This window comes from Dromiciops gliroides, chromosome 1, assembly GCF_019393635.1.
Source record: "Dromiciops gliroides isolate mDroGli1 chromosome 1, mDroGli1.pri, whole genome shotgun sequence".
In the NCBI taxonomy this organism is placed as follows: Eukaryota; Metazoa; Chordata; class Mammalia; order Microbiotheria; family Microbiotheriidae; genus Dromiciops; species Dromiciops gliroides.
Window position 1 is genome coordinate 694,718,804 of NC_057861.1, and position 21,414 is coordinate 694,740,217.

Sequence of the window (21,414 nt, forward strand, 5' to 3'; positions counted from 1 at the left end):
AATAGATTGTGGAAATCCAAGAAATCTGAAATATTTCTAGAAATGATTTTCACCCTCATCTTGGATTTGTGATTTATAGCAGTTCTCTTAGTTGGAAAACAAGTATAGGGTTGACTCATTTTTGAGATGCTTTGCTCATTCTGACAAGTTTTTCTTGTTTTCTTTGCCTTTTTTACCTGTGTTGGGAGGGCCCTCCATTAGCCAAAAGAAAAAAAAAAAGGAAATGGAAATAATAGGTTCGTATCCGTCATCATTGTTTGAATGCCACTCTCCCTCTCCAGAGAGCAGTAGCCTCATTACTAAGCTAGTTCCCATTGATGAGATGAATAGTTTTAACTGTTGATCTCAAAGCACTGAAACTCTTCACACCCTTCCTCAGTATGTGAGATATTCATAGAGGGATGTGTGAAATCTGATGCTGGTATTATAGGTTACCATACCTGAACTTAGCTGGAGACAATTGTTTCATGGACAGGGAGGCATTCAAATACAAGTTAAAATATTGGCCAATTCACATCAAAAGGTCATATGTTAATGTTTCTTCTATTCTTTATATGTACTTGGAGTTCATTGAATATTCCTATACATTTGTAAAGAATGAAAGGGGTTTTTTTGTTTGTTTTTGTTTGTTTTTTTAGTGAGGCAATTGGGGGTTAAGTGACTTGCCCAGGGTCACACAGCTAAGAATGAAAGCTTTAATGAAGGGCTATGAATTGGATCATAGATCTCAAGCTGGGAGGGATCTCAATGGTCATCCAGTCCATCCCTCTCTTTTCTGTAGTTGGGGAAATCTGCCCAAGAACAGAAAAGTAGTAAGTCTTCAAAAGAAGGCCAGTGATCTTTCTACTATACCACAACTACTTTTTTTTTTTTTTTGGCGAGGCAGTGAGAATTAAGTGACTTGCCCAGGGTCACATAGCTAGTACCAAGTGTCTGAGGCCCCATTTGAACTCAGGTCCTCTTGAATCCAGGGCCAGTGTTTTATCCACTGCGCCACCTAGCTGCCCTCCACATTACTACTAATAGGCTTTCCTGGTTGCCCTTGGCATGAGAACTAATTGAATTCAAGATACTTCCCCTCTCTGGACCTCAGTTTCCTCTTCTGTAAAGTGGTTAGATTAGACAACCTTTAACTTCTCTTCCAGCTCTAAATCTATAATAAATTACTTCACCTCTCTAGGACTCATTTCTAAAATGAAGGGATTGGACCACATTCCATGCCAGGGATAAATCTATGATCTTATGAATTCTGTCACTCTTTAATTATGAGAAAATTTCAGGATGAGGACTTCCCTTCAACCAAAACAAACCAATTTACTGTTCTCACTAAAATTATACTCCTTACAAATTGCATATTTTCTGCCTTCCAGACAGCATTTCTTTAACAGTTGGTATATGTTGGTAGCAACACACTTTCAATTTTAGTAACAGTTTGCTTATCTGGAATTTACTTGGCTGCTATGTACTAATCTAGAGCATAAAAAATGTCAAAAAACCTAAGCAGTCCCAATAAACGTTACAAAGTTCTTGCACTCTAGTGAAATATGTAATAAGCTATAGAAATCCAAAATGATGCCTTTAATGTTAAGGTTTTGTTGTTGTTGTTGTTGTTGTTTTTAGTGAGGCAATTGGGGTTAAGTGACTTGCCCAGGGTCACACAGCTAGTAAGTGTTAAATGTCTGAGCCCAGATTTGAATTCAGGTCCTTCTGACTCCAGGGCCAGTGCTCTATCCACTGCGCCACCTAGCTGCCCCATAATGTTAAGTTTTAATTGGTTAAAACATGCTTTTCTGAAAAACCTCCTTTCCTAACACGGCCAAATTTGGAATTTGATACTGGAATTTTCTTAGCTTTAACATGGATTCTTGCTGGATTTTTCTTTTTAATCAGTAATCAGTCAGATTCTGTCTGTGGGTAATAATCAACTTTTATGATAACCTATGCATCATATAAAGAATGTATGCATGAATAGAGAACCTATTCATAGAATGAAATAGTTAATATTCCTTTAAAAGATGTTTCATGTATGAATGCGATTTCAGTGATTTGGGGATGTTCTTTCAAGCCAGTTCTCTTACTGAAGTTGTCTGGGTGGGTACTAACTTATTTGCATCATTAAATAGATGTTTTGAGCTTCGGACTGACAGATAACTACAGAGGTGGAGGGCCATAAAAGAAGAGGAGAGTGAATGTGATGTTTATTTTATATTCATTAAAATGTTCTGTTGCAAGAGCAACCAAAAATTAGCTTGGGTTCTTGGTCCAATGAATCATGTTAAAAACATTTGGGCTGTTGTTGAGGATAGGCCTATTAATAAAACGAAGAGAAAGAAATCATTACCTCATCTAGATCAGAATGTTGTTCAATGGAGTTTAGGGCCATCAGGAATTGGGTTTAGTCCAACCCGACACCCCCATCCCCTAAAATAAAAGAGCATTACAGGTATGCAGGTTTTTACTTTTCCTACCTCTCCTCCCACAAACACACCTTTGAAATAAAAGGCAACCGTGCTTCTACATACAGTACATAAACATCCACTGAGAAAGTCAGGATGGGTGGAGTCACAGGCTCTAGAAAAGGGTTTTTGACTTCTGACTTCCTTCAAAGTCCTGAGTAGGAAGGAAGTCATGAAAACAGTTGCCTTGGAAATGTACTTCAGGCATGAGAAGGAAGGATGAACAACTCCAAACAAGGTGGCCTTGCTTTTCCTAACCTCACTTTTTCCTACTAATTATTAGGCATTCATGTGTATTTGACATGTTTTGCTATGCTAAAACAAGCCATTTCAAGGCCATCACTGAATACCAAGGAGCCACTCTATACCTATCACTTTTGGTAATCATAATGCTGGACTTCTAATCAGGAAGATTGAGGTTCTGAACGCTGTCTTGGACACTTAGTAGCTGTGAGATCCTGGGAAAATTACTTAACCTCTCCAGTGTTTTCAACCAAAAAATAAAGGGGCTGGGGAAAAAAATAGTAAAGGGGTTGGGGAATAAAGGGTTTGCACACACTAACCTCCAATGTCCCTTCTAAATCAAAATCTATGATCCTATGATATTCTTCCTTCATGTGGACATTTATTTCCTTGCACTCTTTAGGTGACATTCTGAATTTCAGATTGGGGGGGCAATCATACTTCAAAACCTCTATTGGACAGTAACACAGTAGTTTCAATAATGGCAACATTAATCGTAGCCAACATTAATGCCCCATGTTGATTTAAGACTCAAAACAACCCCTTGTGGGGGAATCTAAGTGGCACAATGGATAAAGCACTGGCCCTGGATTCAGGCGGACCTGAGTTCAAATCCAATCTCAGACACTTGACACTTACTAGTTGTGTGACCCTGGGCAAGTCACTTAACCCTCATTGCCCCACCCGAAACAAAACAAAACAAACAAAACAACCCCTTGAAATAAATTACTGAAGTTTTATTATCTCCATTTGTCAAAGGAACCTATGCTAAAAATGATCAGAAGTCAGATCTTTTTGACCCTAAAACTAGCATTGTATTGATTATGTTCAGATGCCATAGGAGACTATTCATATTCCTTGTAGTATCTCTGACTTTATACTATATCTTTTTGTTTGTTTTTGTTTTTGTGGATTTTGGGGGGGTTTTTTGCAGGGCAATGAGGGTTAAGTGAGTGACTTGCCCAGCATATTATATATTTTTTTCTTTTTTTCTTTTTCTTTTTTCTTTTTCTTTTTTTGGTGAGGCAATTGGGGTTAAGTGACTTGCCCAGTGTCACACAGCTAGTAAGTGTCAAGTGTATGAGTTCGGATTTGAACTCAGGTCCTCCTGAATCCAGGGCCAGTGCTCTATCCACTGCGCCACCTAGCTGCCACATACTATATCTTTTAAAAAGAAATTGTGCTATAATGTGGAGGACTACTTAAAGAAAGACCTGCCCCCAAAGAGGTTTTTTGTTTTTTTTTTTTTAATTTTGAAGCACATTCAGTTATTGGGAGAATGACTATATCAAGGACATCATGATATCTATCTTCAGAAAAATAAGTATTTATTAGGTTTCCAGTTCCAAATCCTTTAGAAGGTAATAGAACAGGGACCAGTACCATATTAACTCTGTTAATTCTGAAAATAACCCTGAAAATAGGGAAATAAGACATGATAGCCATAATTTCTCACCTCAAAGTATAGCAGGAATAAATTTATTTGTGGTTAACACTAAAGTACTTATTATTTAGGGGAACAAGAGAATCACAAGATTTCAGAGTTGGCAGGGATTCCAAGGCCACCTTGGACAGCCCCCCCTGAAAAAACAATCCCTTCTACAACTCACCCAACAAAGGGTGACCTAGCCTTTGCTTGAAGACCTCCAGTTGTAAACAATCCACTAATTCCCAGGAAGTCCATTCCTCTTTTGGAAGGGTCTTCTTATGTCAAACCTAAATTTGCTACCAGTCAACTTCTACTCACTGTTTTTAGTTCTAGTCCCCAAATCCCAAAATGGGACCAGAATAGAACAAAATCCCTCTTCCATATGACAACCTTTTGGATAGTTTAAGATAGCTGGCAGATCCTCCCTGAGTCTTCTCCTTGCCAGCTAACCATTCCCAGTTCCTTCAACTGTTCCTCATATAACTTGTGTTTCCCCAATCTTACCCTCTTGGTTGCTTTGTAGATGTTCTTCAGTTTATCAATGTCCTTTAAGTTTATAAAATGTGGTACTCATAATTGAATACAATACCCTCACCAGTATAGAACACTTTCCTACTGTGAAAGAGGTTCAATACAGGCCAATGTCATTTCAGAATTAGAGGTTCCCTCTCACCAGTGCACCTGAAATTGATTTAATCTGGAAGAAAAAAAAAAGCTATTATAGCCCAGCATCCTTGTGAGATGAACCAGAAAAACACCACCACCAAGAGAGAATATTCCCCTTGAGGGAATTTATTTTGAGGAATTTCATCTATGAGGAGAGGAATTTCATCTACGGAGAAAGACTACATCTTTTTTTTTTTTTTTTTTGGTGAGGCAATTGGGGTTAAGTGACTTGCCCAGGGTCACACAGCTAGTAAGTGTTAAGTGTCTGAGGCTGGATTTGAACTCAGGTACTCCTGACTCCAGGGCCGGTGCTCTATCCACTGTGCCACCTAGCTGCCCTGAAAGACTACATCTAAGCAAAGTATATGCCCAAACAAACAAGTAAAACAATTTTTAAAATCATAAAGACAACTTCTGTCATGTTATGTACCTAAAGTGAGAGCCCTTGCTAAATTTTCAGGAAGAAAATGCAGGTATGTTTTCAAATGGTGTTGTTTTCCTTTTAAGCTCCAGAGAGGATTTCTAGACTTCTAGAGACACCCAGAGAAAAAACTCTGAATTTGGTCTAGGGCACCCTGATTATCAGTGAGCTGCTCTTGGTTACATGGGTACTTGAATATCTTTCATAGTACAAACTCTAGCTGTTATATTCTTTCTCTTACCTGGCCACCAAGTAGCTCAGCGGGTGGTCTAGAGTCAGGAAGATCTGAGTTCCCAGAGTTATTGTGAAGATAAAATGAGCTAGTATTTAGAAAGCATTTTGCAAACCATAAATTGCTATATAAATGCTAGCTATCATTATTATTATTATTATTACTACTACTACTACTACTACTAGTTGATATGATAAAACTTGGGATTTTTAAGTTGGGTTCTTGGGATCAAAGGTGATAATATTTGTAAAGTGTTTAGCAGTGTTTGGCACTTATTTTGATAACAATTACAAAAGAAAAGGTAGAGCTATGTAGATTTCATCTATGTAGATTTCATCTATGTAGATTTCCTCTATGTAGATTTCATCTACATAGCTGGAGTCTTAGATTCAGAGCTGGAATGGCCTTGGAGCATAGAGTCAGAAGACCTAGGTGAAGATCCATTGTTTTCTGTGTAACCTTGGCCTACTTCATTTTACAGATGAGGACCTGAGGCCTAGGGTGGCTAAGTGACTTGCCCAAAGTCACATAGGCAAAATCTGAACTGAGATCCCATGGCTCCAAACCAGTGCTTTTCCTGTTGTAACAAATGACCTTATTCAGGTTATCTTGGACCAGATATGAGTGGAGAAGAAGGAGGTTGTTTTTAAATACTCTCATAGTTCTGGGTGTGTGTTTATATATAGTGCAGGACTCTTGGTTTGGTGATTAGTTTTCCAAGGGATGTTGGGGAAGTCCATCAACTTCTCTTTGCCATCGTTTATATAGGGGAAACTCAGAAAGCACAAGACTTCTGATAAAAAACAGTTTGGGATCCTCAGTTCAAGACTGTAAACAAACTGGAGTCAAATATTGTTCCAAGTTTCCAAAGCCTATTTAGGAACTCAAGTGGAAAAGGTATGCAGGCCCATGCTTTTGCTTTATTCAAATGCATCAATTACCTACTAAAAGATAGAAAGCCAAGAGAACTCTTATAACCAAAGTTGCTGTATATGTGGGTGTGTTTAGCTGGGGGCAAAAATACTTACAGCCTTTTCAGATTAAATCACTTTGTCTGGCAAGATAGAAAACATTTACCCTACATGTAGTAGCATATACCATTCTTCAAAGCAAGTGAATGTAAAAATATTCAGGAATTCTTTCTCCCCCTACCCTTATACCTTCTAACTTCTCGTCTAAAAAAAGAAAAAGCTTTCAATTTATTTAGCAACAAGAACTATGTGTAGTGTGCATGCAATTCTTCTCATAGCTAAGTTTGCATATGCCCTAAGAACAGAGTTACATCAAGGACACATTTTTCAAGTAATGAAAGTTGCTGATTTCCACCACCCCGCCCCCATTCTGTGCATGTAATTCCCTTCTTTATTAAGATTAAAAGTTGTATTTCTAGTTTGTGACAGGTTCAAATTTCGATAACTAAAACATTAATTTTCTGACTTGATTGTTACAGTGACTTAAATGGTAGTGTTCTAGATAGTCATCAAAATCTCTCATTCTCCATCCTTCCCAGCCTACAGCTTTTATTTATGTCCAAATACATTGTGATAACTAGAGTGGAGGAGAGACCTAAACTGTGGAAATTCTTAGCAATTCTCCAAAATGAGCTTTCTCATTAAAGTATGAAATGTGTGGCATGATCAATTGGAAAAAAAATATTGTATCTGCAACCAGAGGGTTTGGGGTTCAAATTTTACCTTTAAGACTTGCTACCTTTATTTGATTTTGGATAATTTCTCTGAGTTTCACTTTCTTGATCCTTAAAATAAGGGGGATAAGCTAGCTGGCCTCAGAGGTCCAATCCTAAGCATCCTAAGCTTCCCCAGAGCCCTTTTAGTCCAGCTTCTTCCTTTCATAGGAATCTGAGTCATGCAGAGATGACATTTCTCTAAATCCTCCAACTGGCCACCATGAGAATTTACATGTACAATAAAATTTTAGGCCACAATAATAATTTTAGTGGCAAAGATAAAGTAAATATTTCCAATGCAGTATAGAAAGCTGTTTTACACATAGCACTCTAACTAGATTTTTTTTTTTTTAGTAACCTACAAAATGAAGATTCTAATCAATACCTTGCCCTTACAAGTTTGCGAGATTCTAGTAAGGGAAGAAGTTGCGTTAGTAGATACAACACTTGGAGCACGGAGTCAGAAGGCCAGGGTGAAGATCTATCGTTTTCTGTGTAACCTTGGCCTACTTCAATTCAATTGGATTTTATTCAGGGGGAATTCATTAAGAACCTACCATACCAGGCCATGTGCTAGATGCTAGGGTTACAAAGTAAAAAATGAAGAGTCCCTGCCCTTTGGGTCTCTCCTCTAAAACCTCCCTCCTAGGTTTTGTGGTAGAGTGGAAAAATATTTTGAATTCAGAGTTAGATAACTAGAGTTCAAATGCAACCTATTTACTATTTGTGTGACCTTGGGTTAGTGCCCAAAGTTCTCTTGGTCTGTGCTACTTCACATTTAAATGAAGGATTTGGAATAGATGTCCTTCAAAGACCCTTTCAGTTCTAAATCTATGATATGCCTCCCAAATGTCATCTGTTTCTTATTTTAATGTTTGTGTTTTCCAAGTCTGGGGGTATAAAACAACAACAACTACATCGTCGTCATCATCAATGCTTATATCTCTGAGCTTCAGTTTCCTTATCTGTAAAGCGATGGGCTTAGGCTAGACAGCCCCTCAAACGTCAATACTACAAATCTAATAAATTATAGTGAAAAGTGCCTTCTATAAGCATAAACAATAATTATTAGTCTTCTGCCCTGTTTTCTCTCTTCTGGTCAGCACCTTTCCTTTTGGTTAAATTAAAGGATTTGCTTGCAAACTGACTTCGATAAGAAAATACGTAGCTGATTTTTGAAACCGTCAGGTCAGAATGTACTATTGCCTCTATCCATGGATGACAAGTGTAAATAGTTTACCAAGTGAGCAGCTGCTGCATTTCCGTTTTCATTCCTTGTGATGATCTTGAAGAAGGAAAAGAGATGGAGAAAGGGAGCAAATCGGTTGGGGGTGGGGAAGAAACACCAAACTGACACATTCCAAGAGATTCTTATTTAATCACAGAAACATACAACGTTTTGGTCTATTCCATGGCAACCTAGTTATACACATTAAGCCAGCAGCTTAAGCAGTGTTGGGCAGGTAGGACTAGAGCCAAATAATGAGGACAGATGAGGAAGTGTCAGTGTGAGCACTGGAATTCATTGCTGCAGCAGTCCTCAGGGTCTGCATTTCAGGATAAACTTATAATTGTCCTTGCCTTATGAAGAGGGCCTCTTGGTATTGGATGCTCTCCAAGATGGACCTGCTTTAGACCGAAATCCCATCTGTAGAAGTGTTTAAATAGAATCCAGTGTAGCCGAGAAGGAAGAAGGAGGCAGAGGATTCGTGCATCTGCTTGTTGAATCATAGGAAGTCTAACTATGATGGGGCAGGCGTGAACTTGTATGAAGAACTCTGAAAATTATGAGCCCATCTTTATTTTCAAAATTGAGGTTGCATTTTAAAAGATCTACTGGTGAGCTAAGAGAATCATTTGCATAACCTATGCTTCTGTGTCCCAACTCTTAGCTACCTCTCATAGAAACCAATCAGATAATGAGGTCTGTGCATGTTAATCTAGGATTTTGAGACTTTTCAAAGTAATAACCAAAGGGTTTCATGAGTTGGTATCATTTTTCAGAATCAGCATTCAGAATTAAGTGCCCTCACAGGGAGGATTCTAAATATTTAACTAAAAGGGCTTCCCTCCTGTGTCTATAATATCTATTCCAAGACACCATAACATCTCTCAGGTATTGTCATTCCATTCTCATTCTCCATAATCTATAATGCATACTCCACCCAAAAGCCTTCTCCACCCTGGAAGATTAGTGACGAATGGTGTACTTCATTCATTTCCCTAGTCTTTTTTTTTTTCACAATACTATTTCCTCCCTCCTTGACAGAATTTAACAAATGTGCATTCAGTATTACATTTTATTTACTGCCATTATGCCCAGTCAAACACCTATACAAAACCTAATAAAATAAAATTACTATTGTCTAATATAAAATTTCAAAATTTTAGTTCATACAATGTGATTATACCAAAATGCAAATTATAATGAACACTTTAAATGGGGGAGGGAGGAGCTACTTAACTTAATTTTTATAAAATTAGACTTTGCTATATTCAGAGCAGATATATAAGGAAAATAATAGTCCATTATGTGTGGGGTTTGTTTTTTTTTTTTTAAATCTCACTAAGGACAATTATCCATGACAGTTCCCTTAGCTAAGAAAGCCAAAATATTTATTAACTAATCAATAAGTGGCATCAATATCCTGACATTTTTTTTTCACTTAGACAAAATTTGGCCACACTCCAGAAATATAAAGACCAGGAAGAGAATCTCAACTGGCTCATCCTCCAAAATCATTCTGGTGGTTCACTTTCTAGCTGACAGATCTTTCTTTTATTATGTGGAATCTTGGATGGATTTGTGATCTTGATTCTCTCTCCATTGGTAGAGATTGTGGCCCATACAGAGTTTCACATCTTGTGCAATTATTATCCAGGTTCTCCCATAATATTACATGGAGCACCCACTCAGTTCACTGGAGGTCTTCCTCTGTTTTTTGGTTTGTTTGTTTTTTGTTTTGTTTAAAAAAAACATATATTCTCACTTATTATCTTTTTTTTTTTGGGTGAGGCAATTGGGGTTAAGTGACTTGCCTAGGGTCATACAGCTAGTAATTGTTAAGTGTCTGAGGCCGGATTTGAACTCAGGTCCTCCTGAATCCAGGGCCAGTGCTCTATCCACTGTGCCAATTAGCTGCCCCTCACTTATTATCTTTTGACCTGAGTTCAATACAAGATCATCCCAGGTTGTTAATTTAACTCCTGATCTTACTACAAGACTCACCCTAACCTCATTTAACATTCTGAAAGTTATGATGGCATTGTCCAGAATCTCAATATCTCAAATTGAGGACTACGCAACTTATTCATTATATACAGAGCATGGAAAGGTTACAAAGTAATTGGATGGATGGATGGATGGATGATAGAGAACTTATTAAGCATTTATGTGCATTCCAGGAGCTTACAGTATAGTGGGGGAAGATGGTATGTTATAGTGATATTGAAAGTTGGAGGAAAGAGATGGGGCAAAGCAACAGGAGAAATGGAGAGTCTATAGAAAGAGTAAAATGAGAGTGCAGTGAAACATTACTGGAGTCAATCTTAAAATGGTGGTCATTGCTAAACAGACAGCCTAAGGGTATAGGCTTCCCAGGATGGTAATGCAGAAGGCCAAGAGAAAGACAAGACATCTGAAGAGAGTCTAGACAAGAATAGAGAAGTATGAGTTTTGATTTAATTTTGAATTTACAAAATATAATTGATCATAATATCAAAATGCAGTTACATTGGAATGTGAGTTTGGTTTTTTAAAGACATTTTGAAAGTTATTTCTCAACCTTGCATTTATTTGGTTTTGGTTTTGGTGGGGCAGTAAGGGTTACATGACTTGCCCAGGGTCACACAGCTAGTAAATGTCAAGTGTCTGAGGTCAGATTTGAATTCAGGTCCTCCTGAATCCAGGGCTGGTGCTTTATCCACTGTGCCACATAGCTGCCCTTCCCTTTGCATTTATTTTGACACTCAAATCATTTGTGTGGCATATTTATGTCTGTAGCAGTTTTCTCCTTCATTGATAAAATGTTTAGAAGAAAATGCATGTTCACTTCATTTTATTTACTACTTTTATTCAGTTCATTCATTCAATGCATTTTTATTAAATTGCTAGGCCAAAGTTTAGATGGGATTGCAATAAGGCCCTCATGGAGCTTCTAGTCTAGGAGGAAGACAGATGCCAACATATAATTTCAAAACAATGGCAAAAGTACTCAGAGGAGAGAGGGATGGATTCCAACTTCCCATTGTGTCCAAATCAATAGCCCATTCTCTGTGCTTTAGGAAACATCATGCTATTTTGCTTCATCTGAACTCTGATATCTCTTTAGCAGAATGGCCTGCAATATAGAAAAGGTACCAGCCAAAATAGATGAGAAATCTTCATAATCCATCTAGAGTAGCTGGATTTTTCAGAAGCCTGAGTAGTGTTGTTTTTTGTTTTGTTTTTTTCTTTTTCAGTGTGTTGACCAGTCAGCTTTCCAAATATTCCAGTCTCTTGAGGTCTCCATCACTCCCCTCGGGAGATGACTCCACAGTTTAGACCATTTTCCTGTCTGGAGATTTTCCTGATATTCAGACTAAGTGTTCCCATCTTTAACTTCATCTTATTACTTCAGAATAAGAAAAGTCTTGGACCTATGTTACAAATAGTTTCTATGTTTTAGCAGCCAAACCTTCTCAGACCATTAAAGATCATGTTTTCTTTTTTTCCCCTTCTAATCCCCAGTTAAGAATTCTGAGTACATTTAGTTCCTCAGTTTGTGTGTTCGCCAAAGAGCTCCTATAATTTGTGCTGAACACCCCCAGGTTTGTTGCTGGCTTGAGAGACTGAGGAACCCCAATTTCCTGGAAAACCCAAGGTCCAGGCTCATACCTATTGAGCATAAAAATGACTTCAATTTCTAGGGTAGTTGATAATTTTTGACCTGACATCATCATGTATATATCATCTCCATCTAGATACACAGTGCTTACCTAGTACACAGTAAGTGCTTAATAAATACTTGTAGTCTATATTTATCTCCTTCTATTTGCTTCTGCAGGCATTGACTTTCTGGTAGGATGCGGGGTTTAACCAATTTGTTAACAGTGATTTTTCCCCCCGAGTTTTATTATTGCAAGAATCAAAGTGCCTGTGGTTCACAGCAATGTGGTAAAGGAATGAATCTGAAAGTGTTTTTGGCAACTTTACTACCTATTCTAAACACTTCCATTAAATTATTGAGTGACCTTCAGTAAAACCACTTTCTTTCCCTTTGCCTCAGTTTCCCCAACTATTGAATAATAAAAGTATTAGAATAGATGATCTCCTTACATCTACTCCCAGGGCCAAATACTATGAATGTATGAGCTTTCCTGTTAAAAATCCTATGATTCTAATTTGATTTATATATCCACTTTTCCCATAAGGTTCAAGGGTTCATTTATCTGATTTGTTTACTTTGGCTCAATAGAACTCAAAGAAAGAAGAGAGAGGATCTATGTTTTGTTTTAGAAGGACTCTTTTTTTAACCCCATTCTGTCCAGAAGGTGGAGAAGGTGTGGGATGAGCAAGTCTGACTCAACTACATTGGGGAAAGATGACTTCCTGGTTTCTCAAGAACACATTTCTACAAGAATACTGATATTCATTGTAGTTGGGTCACACAGGACTATAGGATTTCAAGGAAACTGTGGCCTGATGAGACATTAATATCACAGGGAAAGAGACTAGACTAGTGATTTCATTCCTGGATGAAGAAACTCTCTTTACCAACACAGATGAATACCTTCTGACACTTGCTAGAGCGATGAGAGTTTAAGTGATAGGCATATGATGACATAGGCCATAAGTGTCAGTTAGGATTTTAATGTAAATTCCATACACTCACCATTCCATACACTCCTTTTTGCTAATATCATTATGGATTTTTTTTGAGGGGGGAGGCAGTCAAAATTAAGTGACTTGCCCAGGACAACACAGCTACTTAGTGTCTGAGGAGGACCAGAACTCAGGTCCTCCTGACTCCAGGGCCAGTCAGTGCTCTATCTATCTCCTGTGCCACCCAGCTGCCCCTCATTATAGATTTAAAAGGCTTTGATGAGCTGAACTGAGAACATTATCAACATATACAGCATTGCCTCCATTGGATAATACTTCTTAAATTCCCAATGGCCAGCTTAAAGATGAATTTCTGGGAAATAGGCTGTAAATTGGTGGGGGGGGGCAGGAAGGAGGGATGTCTGCACCATAAACACGCTTGGATTGAGTTTTCTGGTTACTGGTAGTATTGGGGTGAGAAGGGGAAGTGTAATACAGTGGAAAGAACAATGTGACTAGGACTCTGGGGGGATGTATTTGTCTTCAGTCTCTATGTTATGTTAGCTATGTGACTGTAGGCAAGTCACTTTAACTCAGTCTCCTTATTTATAAAATAAGAATAACAATACTTGTACCTTGTACTGATTCATTTTTGATTTTGAATTTCCAGGGCTGATTATGGTACCTAGCACATAGAAAGCACTTAATAAATACTTGTTGATTGATTGATTGGTTATATTATAGAGTAATGAGAAAATGTTTTATCAAACTTAAAAGCTCTACCACACTTACATTATTGTTATTATAGTTTTAGGTGATTACTACTTTACACAGAGGGATGCACATTTATGGACTGTGTTACCCATTGCCATCACTAGTCCCCTATGACATCCCAAGATAGCACAAGTTGAAATCCTAATCGTTTCAAGAAAGATTTCAAGAAAGACTTCCCAGGTTTTTCTGAATCCAAGGGATGACAATTAAGTTGTCATGTGTTTATTTTCAGTGCAGTGTACATTATTGTTCTGGGAAGAGGGTTTAACTGATGCTGTTCCTAGGTAACAAAAGTTCAGTTTTCCCTAAAACAAATCTATAATGGGAATTTTGAGTATCCAGACCACATGAACGTGTATAAAGAACTAGCATTTAGAGTTGGAGGGTGATTCCAAGGCCATCAATTTCAATGCACTCATTTTACAAATAAGAAAACTGAACCCCAGAAAGATTGAATTACTTGTTCAAGCTCCTGTTGGTAGCAGGGGGAGTATCTATTTTGAACCAAGGTCTGCTCCCACTCTGTCTCTAATGCTCTGCAACTTAAATTCAGTTTTTTCTGCCTAGCTAAATTTTAGAATAAGAATGCTTCAAGGTCCAAACTCTCATGATTACTTGGCAAGTTCCAATTTTACACACTTTACAAAACTGTGTATCTCCCTTGTTCTAGGATAAGTAGTGTGTTGGCTGATTCGCAGATCAAATTAAATAAGTTTTTGTTTTGTTTTGTTTTGTTTTTGACAAAATTAAAGCTAGTCTAGCTGGAAATGTGGGTAAGAAGGTCCAACTGTGGTGGCAGACAAAGCAGTTTGACATATGGCCTTGGACTCTGAACCACTTCTGTTCAGGGATGACCCAATATTACTTGTTGATTTTATTAATCATGCATTATAAGGGGCAGCTAGTTGGCACAGTGGATAAAGCACTGGCCCTGGATTCAGGAGGACCTGAGTTCAAATGCGACCTCAGACACTTGACACTTACTAGCTGTGTGACCCTGGGCAAGTCACTTAACCCTCATTTTGCTCCACCAAAAAAAACAAACAAACAAACAAAAAACATCATGTATTATAAATCTTTGGGGGCCACATTAAGATTCCTTTTTGGAGACCATCTAAGCCTCTTACTTATTGAAAAAAATGTCAATCATGTACTATTTACTCCACAATAATAGAGGTAACATTAAAAGGGTCATTCAATGCATGTTTTAACAATAAGCCTCATTCCAGATTCATTTGGTTAACAGGTCCTATTTTAACCTGTTTTCTTCAATGACTAATTTCTCTTGGCTTTAAGAAACCTTAGGTTTATAGGCTCATAGCATGTTAGATCGGAAGGGTCCTTAGAGATCATCTTTGTTTTATAAGATTTGAATTCGAGCTACCTCAAGTTTATGCATTGATTCCTGGGAAGTCCCCAGGGTAGGGCATAACTTCTAGATGTTTGCTTAGTGTATGTAAATCAGAAACAGAAAGGGCAAACAGTTGATATCACATTCCCTCACCTAGCAGGGAAGGCCAGTAAACTCTATATACAAACTTACTTTTGTGAGCTGGGATTTTTTTGTTTGTCTTACTGGCTTGAACAACAGCTTTTTAATAGGTTGCTCTGAATCCCTATTCGTTTTAACCTGGAAATAATACTCCACAGTTTTCTCTCTCTCTCTCTCTCTCCCTCTCTCTCTCTCTCTCTCTCTCTCTCTCTCTCTCTCTCTCTCTCTCTCTCTCTCTCTCTCTCTCAAAGCTTCTACATGAAAACCAAAAGAACTACTGCTGAGTAGATAAGGCGAGTGATGCAAGAACAGTCTTCCTTAGCTTTGGACAACAATAATTGGATTATTTCATCATTCCAGATCCCAGATATAGAGTTGTATCTGCCAAGGATTTGTAGGAAAGCTCTATTTCCCAAGTTTGACCCTTGGAATAGTACAGCGGTCTGCAAATCTTTAAGCTGCCAGATATAACTCTTTATTAAAATGGTCAGAACTAATCCAGCTGAGAATGGAAATGTCTCGAGAATATTGCATAGCATCAGAGCTCTAGAAGAGGAAAAAGACCTGAGAGGCCATTTAACTCAACTCCATTTTGCAGATGAGAAAACTAAGACCAGTACAGGTTGCCCCAGTGACTTGCACCAGTCTACCCAGGCAGTGCGCATCAAAGGAAGGATTTGAACCCAGGTCCTCTGATTCCAGAATGAATGTGCATATACACATGTAATTGGAAAATTGCTTTTTGCGTGTCATCCTTGCACAGGGGCCATGCTAATCTTCTCTGTATTGTTCCAATTTTAGTATATGTGCTGCCAAAACGAGCATGGCAAATTACTTTTTAAAAATTAATTCACGGGGGGCAGCTAGGTGGCGCGGTGGATAGAGCACCGGCCCTGGAGTCAGGAGTACCTGAGTTCAAATCCAAACTCAGACACTTAACACTTACTAGCTGTGTGACCCTGGGCAAGTCACTTAACCACAACTGCCTCACTTAAAAAAAATTAATTCACCACTTGGTGGTGAAATAATTTTCTAGTGGCACAACCTGGATTCAAATCCCCCCTCTTATGTTTACTATCTGTGTGACCTTGGACAAGTCACTTAACATCTTTCATTAGGTTACATTTTCCTCAATTATAAAAGCAAGGTCTTGGACTAAATGACCTCAAAATTCTCTTCCAGTTCTAGAGGTATGATCCATTCACCCCTTTTTAAACCTTAATAACAATGACTGTCTTGTATACAGCAATTTCAGAATAGTTTACAAATATTTTTGTTGGGGGGAGCAGGGCAATTAGGGTTAAGTGACCTACCCAGAGTCACACAGCTAATAAGTGTCAAGTGTCTGAGGTTAGATTTGAACTCAGGTCCTTCTGAATCCAAGGCCAGTGCTTTAGACACTACGCCACCTAGCTGTCCCTACAAATATTTTTTTAGTTTGATTCTTGTAACAACCCCAAAGGGTAGCTACTGTTATCCTCTCCATTTTATGGATGAAGAAATTGAGGTGACTTGCTTGGGGTCATAAAGCTAATAAATTTCAGACATAGGCTGCTCTTTCCATTACCGGGCTGTTTTGGAAGGTTAGCCAATGTAGAGAAAATTCCTATGAACTTTGTTTCAGTTGCTCTCATCAGTTACTTGCTATATTATGTTCCAGGGAGCTTGCTTTGGACAAGGATTGCCATTATTTTCGTACGTGTAATTTAAAATATACAAAAAGCTATATGAGAGGGTGAAAAATGAGCACATGCAAATATACTCTGAGAAAGAAAAGCCCTCAGACAGACTGACAAGTATGTTAAAGGATTACAATAAAATATTGACCTTAAAATAGCAAAAGCAAAAATATTTTCCTTCTTAGGGTTACAGGAATGTGACACTTACTTCATATCTTTTTAATGATTTTGATAGGTCATAGCTCTGGAGTGTTGAGTTTGTTATCCTGTTTTGACGCCTTAAGAGGAGAGTAATCTAAATATTAAAACAATGAAGCTTTCTTTGATGAGCAGAAACCTTCTCTGCCCTCTGGGAAACCTGGGAAACAAATGTTTCATAGAACAAACATTTGAATGAAATGTTTCACAAGGAGGATCTGGCCCCCTTGTCGAGAAAGAAATGGCTGGGTCTGTATGGAATGCTTTGTTCCTTCCCCCAAAGTTTTTCATTACATTGGGAATGGGTCTGTGTTTTGGCATACAGGACTGGGAGAAAGGTGACTCTTCCAGCCACCTTGGAATTTCTCCACTGAAATTTTAACTTGAATGTTAAAAGCACTAAAAAAGAGGAAGGGAAGAAGGGAGGGAGGTAAGGATAGAGGGAGGAAGGAGGGCAGAACTGAAGGAAAAAAGAGGGAAGGGAGGAGAGAAAGAGGAAGGAAGGAAGGAAAGGAGGGAGGGTGGAAGGAAAGGAAAAGAAAAGGAAAGGAAAGAAGGAAGAGGGGAAGAAGATATACGAAATTTAAATTAGAAATTGAAGCAAAAAAGAGACCTTTTAATAACTATGCCACTAGGAAGATGTCATACCTTTCCTGCCTTTTTCATGCTCTAAATTTCAGGTCTCATTTTCTTGACAAACTAAGATGGAAGCTCCTTAAGGGCAGGAGCTATTTTCCCTTTGTCTTTCTTGCTCCCCTTGTGCCCAGCAAGTTCCTGCCACACAGCAGGGAACCAATCACACAGCCTTTATTAAGTGCCTCCTGTATGTATGTCAGGCACAATATTAGGTGTCTTTGTGAGAGAGAGAGAGAAGACTGGAAAGATTTGAAGTTGGTGGAAATGGGTTTGGATATTGGATATTGGCTTTGCTACTTAGAGTAGCCCATCATAGGTATAAGAGAAGCCATTTATATAGCACGCTGAAACATGACTGGCTTTGTTAGCCAAAGACCTGATTTCCAATCATGCCTCTGTCACCTTACTAGCTATGTATTTTGGGCACATCTTAGTTCCTCCTTCTGAAAAAGGAAGAAGTGCTACTAGGATGGTTTCTTAAATTCCTTCCAACTCCAAATCTATGATCCTTTAACCCTAATCCACACTGGGCATTCTTTTCCTTACCTATAAAATGAGAGGGTTGGACTAGACCACTAGATGATGATCTTATAAGTTGAGGTACAGCAGAGTAATGGAAAGAGTGTTGGGTTCAGAGAACTTGGGTTCAAATCGTGGCTCTTTAGTACCTATGTGACCATGGGCAAAGCTACATTTTTACCTGCGCTCACTTTCCTCATTGATAAGATTATCTGGTTGAACAAGATGACCTTTAAGGCTCATCCTGTGCAGCTCTTAGTATGTAATCTTTAGGGCTTCTCTTAACTCTACATCCTCTGAAAATGTTGATTATTCTTTCTGGTTTCTCCCAATCAAACCTTCCACTGTGTTTGACCATACTGACCTCACAGCCAGAGAATGACTCAACAGCAACCTAGCTCCTCAACCTGAGAATAAGTTACACCAAGGAGGGTCAATCTTCCTGAGAACAGGAGCTGGCTTTCATTATTTAAGTCTTAGCAAGGCTGGGCTTTTCTGTTAGGTTCATAAAATATGACTTGGGTCCCAAGAAGGCAAGGCTCAGGGAAATCCAGAGCATGGAGGGTCTGCAGACAATGCCTTGTGCCTGTTACAGCTGGCTTCTCTGGCGAGCTCACAGCTACACGATGTACTTTGGGACTGGGAACCTTCATTTTCAGATGGCTTATAAATGGGATTGCACACACACTCACACATATACACACATCCATGCAAATCAACTCTAAATCAGGGTTTGCTGAGCTAAAAAGACCATCAAATTAAGCACTCTCACTTTTAAAAGAGATGGCATAATAACATAGCTATGCATAATAGTTCCTCTTAAAATGACTAGTAAGCACATTACATGCTAATCTCCATTGAGCCACACATTTCCATACATGTTTAACTCTTATTAACTACCCTTCCATACATCCTACTTCCTGATCATTCTGAATAAAGATTAATTAGTAATGGATTGAGCAATACAGTGTTGAAACTATGTTTCATTTGACAATTGGGAGGGAGATTTTCATTTCTGTTTATAATGGTATTTTACCAATTCAAATTTGTGTTTTATACATACGAACAAGAGTAGATTAAATTTACAAGGTACTTTACATCTATTTTCTCATTTCACCTTCATGACAATCCCATGAAGTAAGTGCCTTTTTTTAATACGTGAGGAAACTGAGATAGAGAAAGGTAACAGGTTACCCAATTGAATTCTGAGGCAGAATTCAAAAGTCTTCCTGACTAAAAATCCAGGGCTGTAGCTGTTATACCACAGAGATACTTTATTTAACCCATCTGAGCAATGGTATTAGAATAGAATTTGCCACTTACTCACCATATAGCTAAAGCATTAATTAAATGATGATTTTGTGTGAGACTCCAGGCTAAGTGCTAGGGATAGTACAAAAATGTAACAACCCCTGTCCTCAAAGAGTCTACATTCTAATGGGGAATGGGGGAGGAGGGGAAAATCATGTAGACATACACACATACACAAAATGAAGAAAGCACAAATATAGGTTATTAGATATTATATTAGAGTTCCTTACAGGAGCTGTTTCCACTAATGAAATTCCTCGTTCTGTTTTTATAGAGGAAGAAAGAGGATGAACTTGTGATTTTATTAGTACAGGGAGATCCCAGTAAAGAATTCCTCCTTCTCAGTTTAACCGCCCCTCCCCCCCAGTTCTGCAATTTAGAGAGCTGCCCGTGGACAATTTTCCTTCCAGAGTCTCCCAGACAGGACGTGTTAGAGGCAAGATGACAGGACTTTTGACCTCTAGGCTAGCCTCTTATCGATTATGTTGCCCCGCCTCTGGTCTATGATACATATATGTGTATGATATACTTCATAGAATCATAATATATAAATGAATGTAGATACATACATACACATGTGCATGTATAAACATATAGTCAAGGACAAAATCATAAGAAGCAGATACAAAAATTCAGGGCTGTATGTAAATTGAGAGAATCTGCTTTGACGAGAGCTCAGGGTGTGTGAGGCAGAAATAGATAAAATTGTGAAGGATCTTGGACATAGTAGAACCTTCTCTCACTCTGTGCCACCTTGGTGTTAGCATGCCATTGGCCCTAAGTCCCTCACTTTCATCTCCACTTGTCATAACCCATGCCATTCTTCGAGGCCCTGTTCAAATGCCACTTATGCCATGAAGCCTTTCCTGATTACTTCAGCCAAAAACAATCTTAGTGCTCTTAGGACACTGATCTTCATACTGTTAACTCAAATTTCCATAGTGCTTTAATGTTTATAAAGCATTTTCCTACCAAAACTAAGGTCATAGTAAATTCCTAATTTTATCAAGAAGGAAAATGAGGCTCAAACAGAGGCTCAATCAGTATTAGGGAAAACACAACATGTTAAAAAGATTTGGACCAGAAAGACAACTAGTCCAACCTCCCCATTTTATAAACATGGAAAATGAAGGTGAGGGAAGTAAAATATTGCCATCCAAAATCACAAGGGTAATCAGTGGCAAATTTGGGATTCATACCCAGGTCTTCTGATTCCACATACAGGACTTTTTCTGCTGTTTCATGATTCCTCCTAATATAATTGAATTTCATTGATCATTTATTTGATTTCATTGATCATTTATTTGATTTTATTTATTTGATTGATTGATCATTTTGCTCACTCACTTTTGTTTTTGTTTTTGTTTTTTAGTGAGGCAGTTGGGGTTAAGTGACTTGCCCAGAGTCACACAGCTAGTAAGTGTTAAGTGTCTGAGGTCGGATTTGAACTCAGGTACTTGTGACTCCAGGGCTGGTGCTCTATCCACTGAGCCACCTAGCTGCCCCTGCTCACTCACTTTTAATCATAACCTCACCCTACTTAGAGATTCTGGATTGAGGGAATAGAACTCTAAATTTTTGGTTTTCAAAGAATTTGCCAGTATCTACAGCAGGAGATTTTCCTTCCCCCCACCTCCACCCCCACCCCTATTGTAGTAAATGAGTATCCCTGAATGATATTCTGAAAACAGGGTTCCCAATAATGAAACAGGAAAGTTACATTAGTAACTGTGTATTCGAATATAATTGGAAGGTATCCATCCCACACTATTGAATGAGGTCACTGATTACTCACTCTAAGGGCCATGTTTCCTCCTTAAATATTATATATTGCTTTTTGAGGGGGTTGTAGGAAAAGCTAATTATAG

The 21,414-nt window shown here is 38.3% G+C and overlaps 1 protein-coding gene and 1 non-coding gene across 2 annotated transcripts in view; one reads left to right on the forward strand and one right to left on the reverse strand.

The window, feature by feature from the left end:
- Positions 1-21,414, forward strand: part of EGFR (epidermal growth factor receptor) — a 230,876-nt gene that overhangs the window by 60,833 nt on the left and 148,629 nt on the right. The gene's annotated exons all lie outside the window — the stretch shown is intronic.
- LOC122737581 lies at positions 15,925-16,028 on the reverse strand. The gene has a single exon (XR_006354406.1). It is a non-coding gene; the product is annotated as a U6 spliceosomal RNA (small nuclear RNA).